Genomic DNA, 10307 nt, shown 5'->3' with positions numbered 1-10307 from the left:
AAAAAAAAAAAAAAAAAAAAAAAAAAAAGGTGCAAACTCAAGTAGTAATAAAGTATTTAACCCTAGATTTTTTACAATTTTTTTTTTCCCAAACTAGGGAAATGGAAGGGGGCCAAGGGGCTAACATGAGTTCAAAATAGAGTACAAATTATAAGTAAAAGAAACAAAGCCGAAAACTTTGTGAAAACTGGCCATTTAACAGTTATATGGGCTCTTCTACCTATTAGCCTTCTTCATAACTTTTAGGTTTCGTTTGGCTCATGGAATGGATATATATATATTCTTGGAAAGTTAGGAAGTTGGAATTAAATAATTATTCATATTCTTTAATTTGATAGCAACACATATTTTATAACTGAAATTTAACCAAAATTACTAAAAAGTTCATATATATTCCAATTTTTCCTAAACTTAAATTAAAAATTAAAAAATCGTTGAATGGTGGGAAGCAAAGCAGACCATGAGGGTGGCACTTCAACCCCGGAGGGCGTCATGGTGCACTCACAAGGCACTCCAACGATGGCCGTAACCACTTATGGAGGGGCTGGTCTTGGCCACCCCAAATGGCACCGGGGGTGGTGCAGCCACCCCAGGGCCAACTTTGTGTTGCCGAACACCAATTGTGTTGGTTAGCCACCCACAAATTTAATAAGCTTTTTAAATTTTTGTTTTAAATTTTTAAGTTTGAAAGAAAATAAATAAATAAAGATTTTTTAAAAAATGTGGTGTATGTTAAGGATATAAATCATTTGGAATAAATGTTGATTTTGTATTTCCTAAATCAAGGGATTTAGATAATATTTCTTAACTCTGATTTAAATGATATGTTTGTATTTCAAATATTTCAAATCACAGGTAAAGTTCTATAAATAGAGATGTGTACTCACATCATATATATGTAGTCAGGCTTTGATGTGTGGATGTAGGCTATATGCATTATTAGTTTGAGTTAAATACTCTTTTGCCTCTTGGGGTTTCAACACTTTATTTTTTCCACTTTAGGGTTTCATTTTTATCACAAGAGTTATGTGTGATTTTCATAAAGACCAAGAAGGTTTTTCTGTTAAAATTCGGTCCAAAACTTAACGGAACACCATGCCAGCACCAATCAAATGTTGTCACATGTCATATAATTAATTTTTTAAAAAATATATTTTTTTACAAAATTAAAAATATTAAAAAAATTATATTTTTTTCAAAAAAAAAAAAAAAAAAAAAAATTTGTTTGAGGAGGGTCCTTCCAACGAATCCAACCCATTACGAGCCAACTGTTGATGCAAGTTCAATGAAGATCTTTCTTCCTTTCTTTGCTGATTTTCGTGCTCAATTTTAGCCATTGGAGGTTCTGTCGTTGTCTCATTCCTTGTAGATGACTGAGCATAAGTGCTGGGATCAGGGTACGCAGGCAACCAAGTGGGTATATGCTCACCTGGAGGTTCTTCCCCAATTTGCAAAAAACTTGGAGTTAGCTTTCGGTCTTTAACAGCGGGAAACTGAGGAAGAGAATACGCAAATGGGATATGATCAGCTTTACCAACATACTGAGCAATTTCCCTAACTGTGTCTGAAGTTGCGAGGCAATGCTCAATATCTGCAGCACCCAAAAATCCTCTTATGCCTAACCCAAATCCTCCAACACTTGAATAATATCAAAAACGTTGCACTCTGTTCTACCCGCTTGATTAACGTAGTAATGTGCGGTCTTCCTATCTGGCCTGTTTGGGGGTGGGTGGCAAGGCCTTTTTTTTTTTTTTTGAAAAAAATATAATTTTTTAATTTTTTTAATTTTTTTTTAAATAATAATTATATAACACATGGCGACATTTGATTGGTGCTGATATGGTGTTCCGTTAAGTTTTGGACGGAATTTTAATGGAGGTACTATCTTGATTTTTATGAAAATCACATGAACCTCCTGTGATAAAAATAAAACACTAAAAGGAAAAAAAAAAAAAAAAAAAAAAAATGTTGAAACCCTAAGGGGCAAAAGAGTATTTAACCCTATTAGTTTTTATATGATATCAGAGCTAATCAGCTAATGCCAATTTTTAGATTATGGAATTTTTTTTTTTTCTTCTTTTTATGTTTCTTATCTTTTTTTCTTTCTTTTTTTTTTTTTTTTTCTTTTTTGGAATTGTTTTCACAATCACAAAAACCTCTTAGATTTCTAATATTATATGGTATCCGAGTTAATAGGCTAACACCAATGGTTAGATCTTGGATTACAATTTTTTTTCTTTACTTTATTTTTCTCCTCTAATCATTTTCTTCTCTGATTTGATGCATGGTGCTTTTGAACGAATTGCCGATGCTTTTAGATGCGTGGTGCTTTTGGATGCAGCTGATGCTTTTGGATGGATGGTGCTTTTGGATGCAGCACCATGCATCAAATCCAAAGGACCAACCAAAAGCATCAGCTTCGTTCCGCTGTGCAAAGGGGCCTGTGCTTTTGGTATTTCAATTCAGCTGTGCATGCAAAAGGGCCTGCCCGTTTCTAGCCATGGCCCCACAAAGGGATTCATTGTTCTTTTCAACTTCTGAGATGTTTATAAATTCCCTTTGAAAAACATTAGCAGGACACTCGCAATCCCCACAGGTCACCGAAAAATGAGTATTTTCACACATTTGTGAATAAGAGTAGCTGTTTAGACTTTAGAGGATCCTCTCTTGTAATCTCTATTCCCTACTCAATTAGAGGAAAAAAAAAAAGTTGCCGTTTGGGCAGAACGTGTAACCATAAGTCAAAAGATCTTCTTTCTCTTTAATTTTTATTTCAGGTCTATGTTGTAGAGATACGCCTGGACAAACATAATTAAAAGTAATTCTAAATCCTTATTTTCACTGCTAATTGACGGATTTAGGGAGACTGGTAGTGGCCTTGGTCGCCTCCCAAATGAGAAGAAAAAAAAAAAATTTAAAGCAAAAAAAATATAATTTAAGGCATTTTTTACTATTTAGTCCCTCCCAACAAAGTTTTAGCACTTGATCCCTCCCCAAATTGAAAGTTGGCTCCCTCCCTGCAGCTGCTTATTCCATAGCATTTAATTTTATAGGCTAACAGTGATATGAAATGCTATGAGGAGGGGTATGTAACTGACAACTCCAGCTCGATTAAAAAAAAAAAGACTAACAACTCCAGCTCAGAATCCACGTAATAGAGAGTCTACGCACATCGCACTAAGTAAGGTAGTATTACTATTACCAACGAGGAAGGTGCAACGAAATTACGCCATTCCAAAGTTTTGGTCAAAGGAAGGAGCTGAGGCAAAGTGTTCTATTAAATTATGTGTTTTATTAAATTATGTATATATAGCAAGGCACTCGCAAACAAAGGAAGTGCAGTTTAAGGCATCCCATTTTAGCTAACACCCGGCCAAAATGAATATTTTCACACGTTTTTCCCAACTTTTTCAGAGATTTCACCGCCAACGGCCGCAGCCATCTCCCGACGTAGAAGCAGCCCCTCAACCACGTGGTTTGGAATTGAAAATGGTGCATAACCATATTAGCGATTGGGCTAAGATAATGGTTACCTTTTGCTTAGCATCCGCACCTGCAATGGCTCTTACATATGCCCAAATTCACTCCAAATACTTTCCAACCTTCCACGTGCTTTCTTTCTTGTGCTTATTATGCTTTGCTTCCTTATTTGTCAGCAAATTCATGAATTCTAAGTTTCCTGTGATTGCCCAATTGCTCGACCTTATTGGCGTCTTCTTTGGAGTAACAGCTTTTTTCACAGCCATTACAATTCCACTTCCTCTATGCCTCCAAATTATCACTTGGCTGCTCTATGCCATTACCTTCCTAGCGGTCTTTGTTTCCATTTTCTTCTAACTACAATGGTACTAGTTCACTGTTTTTTTTTTCTTTTTTTATTAATAATAATAAAGCTCAAATGGAAATATTCGTCGGCTCTGTTTGGTTACCAAAGAAAGCTTTTAGCAGAAGAAATGAAATCAGATCATGTCGAGTTAAGAGACTAAGAAGAATGAAGTTTTCAGCTTATCTTGCAATTTCTATTTTCTGTTTCTTTTCTTCCAGTTTCCTATCTACAAAACTGAGCATACCTTTTTCTCTCTGTCTAGCGGATCTCAATATGGGTTGACCAGCGGGTCTCATGGTATTCGGGTTGGATAAATAATGGGCTGGACAGATCGGGTCGAGGCTTTGGATCTGGATCTTGGGGCGGGGCAGTTGAAGCTTGAAGGGCTCACTAGAGGTTTTGGTGTTTTGAGTCCAATCATTGCTGTTTTTTTTTTTTTTGTTGAACATTCAGGTTAGGTTTCTAGGTTTGTGCTGGATCAAGAACCCTAAGCCGAATCACTTTACGATGTAGCCCAAGGTGTGCTCGTTTTTTTTTTTTTTGATTAGAGTGAAAGATGTACTGTTTATACGATATTAAACTATGGAGGTACTTGATAGGCTGATATTTAACATGTTTTTTTTTTTCGTTACCATTTACTAAACATTTTAAAAAAATATGTTTGATGATATTAAAATTTGTACGGCCAATTATATGCTAAGGAAACCTTGAAATTACTTAAACAAGTGACTGGGAGGCCTGCCATTAATTTTATGTTTTAATTATTTGTTAATATTTTTAATTAAAATAAAAAATTTAGCAAAGAGAGCCTTATTCAACAATTCATCGATTACCAAAAGTCAAAAGTAGTATAGACAGGCCGACACGGTCTAATCCTCTGAGCACTAATTTGCTTCCTCTACCGATAAGATTCAAGAACCAAGCAACGCTTTTCTTGGGGGTTTTTTTATTTTTTATTTTTATGAATGAATAATCTTTACTAAGGTAAAATCAGTGTTTACACTCCAGAATAATCTGGAAACCAGCTTAATAATGCTAATAACAGGATATTCATTACGCACCAAATTTTGTTTGATCTCAACACGAAACATTCGTCGTTTTCTCGGTGCAACTTTAGTTTCATGAATCAGGGGAGGCTCTGGTGTTGGTGGAAGATCTTGGGCTACTAATGCCTCAGCTGATCAGCTCATTTTGACTCGGTCCCTATATACCTAGGGAACATGGTGTTTCTTTGCATCGAACACCAATCTTACACTGATAATATTAATTGGCGCGACTTACCTGACATAAAATCCCATTTTTCATGCTCATACGAAGCATATATAAATAGATTACCATTTTGTTACAGACAAAGTTGCAGGTAAAGCATATTAGATGTGATTTCCTGTGTAGCAAGGATTAGCTTACTGACATTCGATATTCTCACTAAGCCTCTTCATATCCCAACTTTTTCATTCCTCAAAGCAAACCTCAACGTCCGATAATTGCAAACAGTCGAGTTTATAATTAAGGTCATACAATTACAATACAAGCACTGCTCTACACATTGGGTAGGCAGAATCATACACAAACACTGCCTAATTATTATAATACAAAATACACTACTTACATATTGAGAGAGCATGAAAATAAAAAGATTATTTCAGAATATTTATATGAGGGATTTGATATATATCATCAGCTATATTCTGTGCATCCGTGCTAGCTCCATAAAACCCTCTTCTTGATATAGTCCAACGCAGTATAACCCAATATTTCCAGTGGTTAGGTAACTTGGCTTTAGAAGCCCATAATCGTTCAAAACTTCAAAAGATAATCATCCCCTTGCTCCAAAACAATACAACAGTTAATTCAGGACTTCAACTTCTTTATAACATCTTTTTTTTTCAAAGATATATATACACACACACTTGCAGGACCAGTCATCAAGCATTCCATAAAAGGAAAGATCGAAGAGCTTCAAGAAAATATTAAATGGTACATCAAATGCACGTGCTAATGCTGCCACTATTGTTTTCCTAAATTTTACCTTGAAGACAACCACTTACATGTTTTGTCAGGATGCTGTCTGAATTTTACAAAAAATTAACAGACAATCTAAGATGAACGAAATTACGTACCCAAATAAATACATTAATTGAAGTAAAATCCTTTTTATTCCGCCATCAACAGCTTGGTCACCACTAGACTCATAGTCTATTTATAAATAGAAAGTTATGTACGTAATAGAGTCAAGATGTAGCTTATTACTGTCTCTCTACTTTCGCTCTCTCTGGCTTCTCCGTTTCTCTCCTCATATATTTATACAATTAAACTATTACCTGAATTTCTCTGGACTTGATCTTTTTAAATTGTAAAAGATGATGTAAAACGCGCCCAGATCCTGTTTGTAAGTGCATAACCAATATAGACGGTAATTGCACCTTGTAGTATTCATCAAAGGCGGGGTTTGTGTGGCGAAGGGCTGCCAATTGGGCTTGTCATTTTCGTTGTAGTTGTTGTTGTCGTCGGAGGAGGAAATTAAGGTCGGACTTGGGGCGCTTCCAAACGTTCTCTCTGCTCTGCTTGAAGTGCCTTCTCTGAGTGCGAGATCTTCCTCTACCTCCCATATTTCGGACTCTGTGTAACAACTGAGTTGTGGTCGTACACGGGGCACTGGGTTTTGGAGTAAGAGTCAGACCTTGTGCTTGCGGTTTGGGTTTTAGGTTAGGGTTGGATCAAGAACCCTAACCCAATTCATTTTAGTCCTTTGGGACTTTTTCCCTTAATTTATCTTCTTATATACATTAATTATATCGTCTCCATTTTATTTGAAACGGAGACGATTTGTTTCCCTTTCTTATACCCACTTCTTTACACATATAGATAACTTTTAAAATTAAATTTAAATGTTGGATCTTTATTAAATTTAAGGGAAAAATTATATTTAGTCCTTAAGTTTTTATCTAATTTAAATTTAACCTTTAAGTTTTCAATTTTAAGAAAAATGTCATTAAGTTTAAAATATGGCACTATATGACTTTACCATTAAAATTAAGGGTTAAATATTATTCCAGTACATGTAGTTTGCACCAAAATCAAATAGTCTTCTGAATTTTCAAAAATATCGCAAATGGTACATGTGGTAAGTCAATAAACCCACTTAGTACTTTTATCAAGATTCCATTAAGTTTTTTAACGGAATGTCACGTCACCCTTACACGTCGATGCCACGTGACGTGGTATTTGAGTTTTTGGGTACCACGTCATATTTTATTATTTTAAAAAAAAAATCCAAAAACAAAAAAACAAATTTGATTTAAAAAAAAAAAAAACACTAGGGTGGCTGAACCACCCCATAGGGGGTGGCCAGCCACCCCGTTTAGCCTCGGGGTGGTTCGACCACCCCCAGGCCGGTCATCTAGTGGTGGCCGAACCACCCCCTTGGGCCAGACGACTGGTCTGGGGGTGGCCGAACCACCCCCAGGGCCCAAGGGGGTGGTTCAGCCACCCCCAGGCCAAACAAGGTGGCCGGCCAACCCAGCATTTTTCTTTTTTTCTTTTTTTTTTTTTCTTTTTTTTTTTAAAAAAAATAAAATATGTTTTTCTGGTTTTTTTTAAAAAATAAAATATGACGTGGCACCCAAAAACCCAGGTACCACGCCACGTGGCGCCCATGTGTAAGGGTGACGTGACATTCCGTTAAAAAATTTAACAGAATCTTGACAGAAGTACCAAGTGGATTTATTGACTTACCACATGTACTATTTGCGATATTTTTTAAAATGCAGGTGGCTATTTGATTTTGGTGCAAACCACAGGTATTGAAATAGTATTTAACCCTAAAATTATGGGTTGGATAAATAATGGGCTTGACAGATCGAGCTGAGGCATTGGATCTCAATCTTGTGTTTTTTTTTTTTTTTTGTGTGAGCATTCAGGTTAGGGTTTCTAAGTTTGTGCTGGATCAAGAACCCTAAGCCGAACCACTTACGATGTAGCCCAGCATGTGCTGTTTTTTTTTTTTTTAAGAGTGAAAGATGTTCTGTTTATACGATATTAAACTATACTTGATAGGCTGATATTTAACATGTTTTTTTCGTTACCATTTACTAAACATTTAAAAAAAAATGTTTGATGATATTAAAATTTGTACGGCCAATTATATGCTAAGGAAAACTTGAAATTTCTAGAAGAAATGACTGGGAGGCTGACACTGTCTAATCCTCTGACCACTTTGCATCTTCTACCAATAAGATGCAAGAACCAACCAAGGCTTTTCTTGGGGTTTTTTTCTTTTAATATTTATGAATGAATAATCTTTACTAATGTAAAATCAGTAGTGTTTACAGACACTCAAGATTAATCTGGAAACCAGCTGCACAACAGCAACTAACCAACAGAAACCAAAAACACTGAGAAAGAACAACCTATTACCTATATCAATCACAATATACAATTGACTATGTATATATTCTCAGATGCACAGACCCGGAAGAACTGCTAATCACCAAAAACTGTGTCCGACAAACCCCAACTACAGCATAGCTCTTCATTTTCTCTGCTTCTCCTTAGTTTGTATAACGATTTGAAGGGACAAAAATTAATTTTAAAGATCTATATATATATATATATATTTGGGATCACCAAACCCTTTCAAGCCATAAGATGGTTCTGTCTCTGGCCCCATTGTTGCTCGTCAGCCTGAGTGCCTGTTGCATGGCGCTCTTTTTTTCTTTTTTCTTTTTTAGGAAAAAAATCAAGCGAATTTATATATGATAACACTTCAAAAACACCGCTCAATGAAAATAATACCGACATACAATTGAAAAATTCCTCTATAAGAACATAAGGCTAATGCTTCCCTAGCAAGCAAGTGAGACGGCATGGCCCTCATTTTAGACCTGTTCAGACTCTGACCAAACATTGACATTGGAGAGTGGTCTATGTACTCATTTGCGTAATTATTTTTATATAACTTTGAATTTTTTATATATCTGAATCCTAAATTTGTACAAAACGCAAAAGAACAAATTCATAATAATAATAAAAAAAAATTAAAAAAAAAAAAGCATGCATGCTCAAAGGCATATGACTTTTTTCTAACGGATTAATTATTAGAGCATGATAAGATAGAATAATTACCTAACAGGCTTTATTGCCTCGATCTCCTCCTTATTGAATAAATCTTCCAATAATGGTGGAATATGAAATTACTGAAATTTACCAGTTATCCCAAAAGCTTAAGCTTATAAAAAGATATAAATTTAATCACTTAATCAATACTTTAACAGAAACTTCATCAGCATATTAATAACACATAACGAAAATAATAAATACCCCTCCCCTTCTTATGCCGACATGTCAAAAATAATAATAATATATGTATATATATATATATATATTAGTATGACCAAGTGACATTTCCTTACTTTTCTTTCCTGTCAAATTTTTCTTTTGGTCTTCTAATGCTGCCATCTAGTTCTTAAAATAATCTTGCTCTTGAAATCTCATATGCATATTAATAACATATAACAAAAATAATAAATAATAAAATATTAGTATGACCGTACGTGACCTTTTCTTACTCTACTTTACTGTCAAATTTTTCTTTTGTTTTTATCTTCTACTTTGCGTTGAGTGGGATATAAAGTTGAAAAACAGTCATTTGCCATAGACTGCCATAGATAGTTCTACGGCAAATGTTCTATGGCAAATGGGCCCCCTGCTGCTGCTATAAGATAAAATAGCCTAACTGGAAAATAGTCACTTTGTGGGCCATCATAAAGTTTTAGAATTAGGGAAGTTAGATCTTTTTCGACTTTATAAATTCCCTTTGGACAACATAAGCAGGACACTCGCAAATCGAAATCCCCATAGGCCATAGCTCACCGAGAAATGACTATTTTCGCACTTTTGTCCCAACTTATTCAGAAATTTCTTCCCCGGCCACCTCAAGACGTAGAAGCAGGCGCCCAACCACTAGATTTGGAAGTGGTGCATAACTATATGGTCACCTTTTGCTTGGCATCGGCAACTGCAATAGCTCTAACATATGCCCAAATTCACACCAAATTCTCTCCAACCTTTCAAGTGGTCTCTTTCGAATCCTTATTATGCTTTGCTTCTTTCTTTGTCAGCAAATTCATGAAACCTAAGTTTCTTGTTATAGCCCAGTGTTCAACCTTGTTAGTCTCTTCTTTGCGGTGACAGCTTTCGTCACCGTCATTACAATTTCATTTCCTCTATGCCTCCAAATTATTACTTGGGTGGTCTATCCATTTCCTTCCTCGCTATTTTAGTTTCCATTCTTTCCAAGGTAGAATAGTAGTAGTTGACTGGTTATGGGAATCTTCCATAGATTTTGATCCGGGTGTTCTTTAGTTCCTCCCTTCTAACTGGGTTGACTCGTAGGTCTCATGGGTCATCAGGCTGGATCAAAAATGGGCTGCGGCGGATCGGGTTGAGCCACTGGGTTTTGGGTTTTCATGTCTTGTCTTTC

This window comes from Corylus avellana, chromosome ca11, assembly GCF_901000735.1.
Source record: "Corylus avellana chromosome ca11, CavTom2PMs-1.0".
NCBI classification, from domain to species: domain Eukaryota; kingdom Viridiplantae; phylum Streptophyta; class Magnoliopsida; order Fagales; family Betulaceae; genus Corylus; species Corylus avellana.
The sequence above is the reverse complement of the archived record's forward strand: the minus strand, read 5'-3'. Positions refer to the sequence as shown.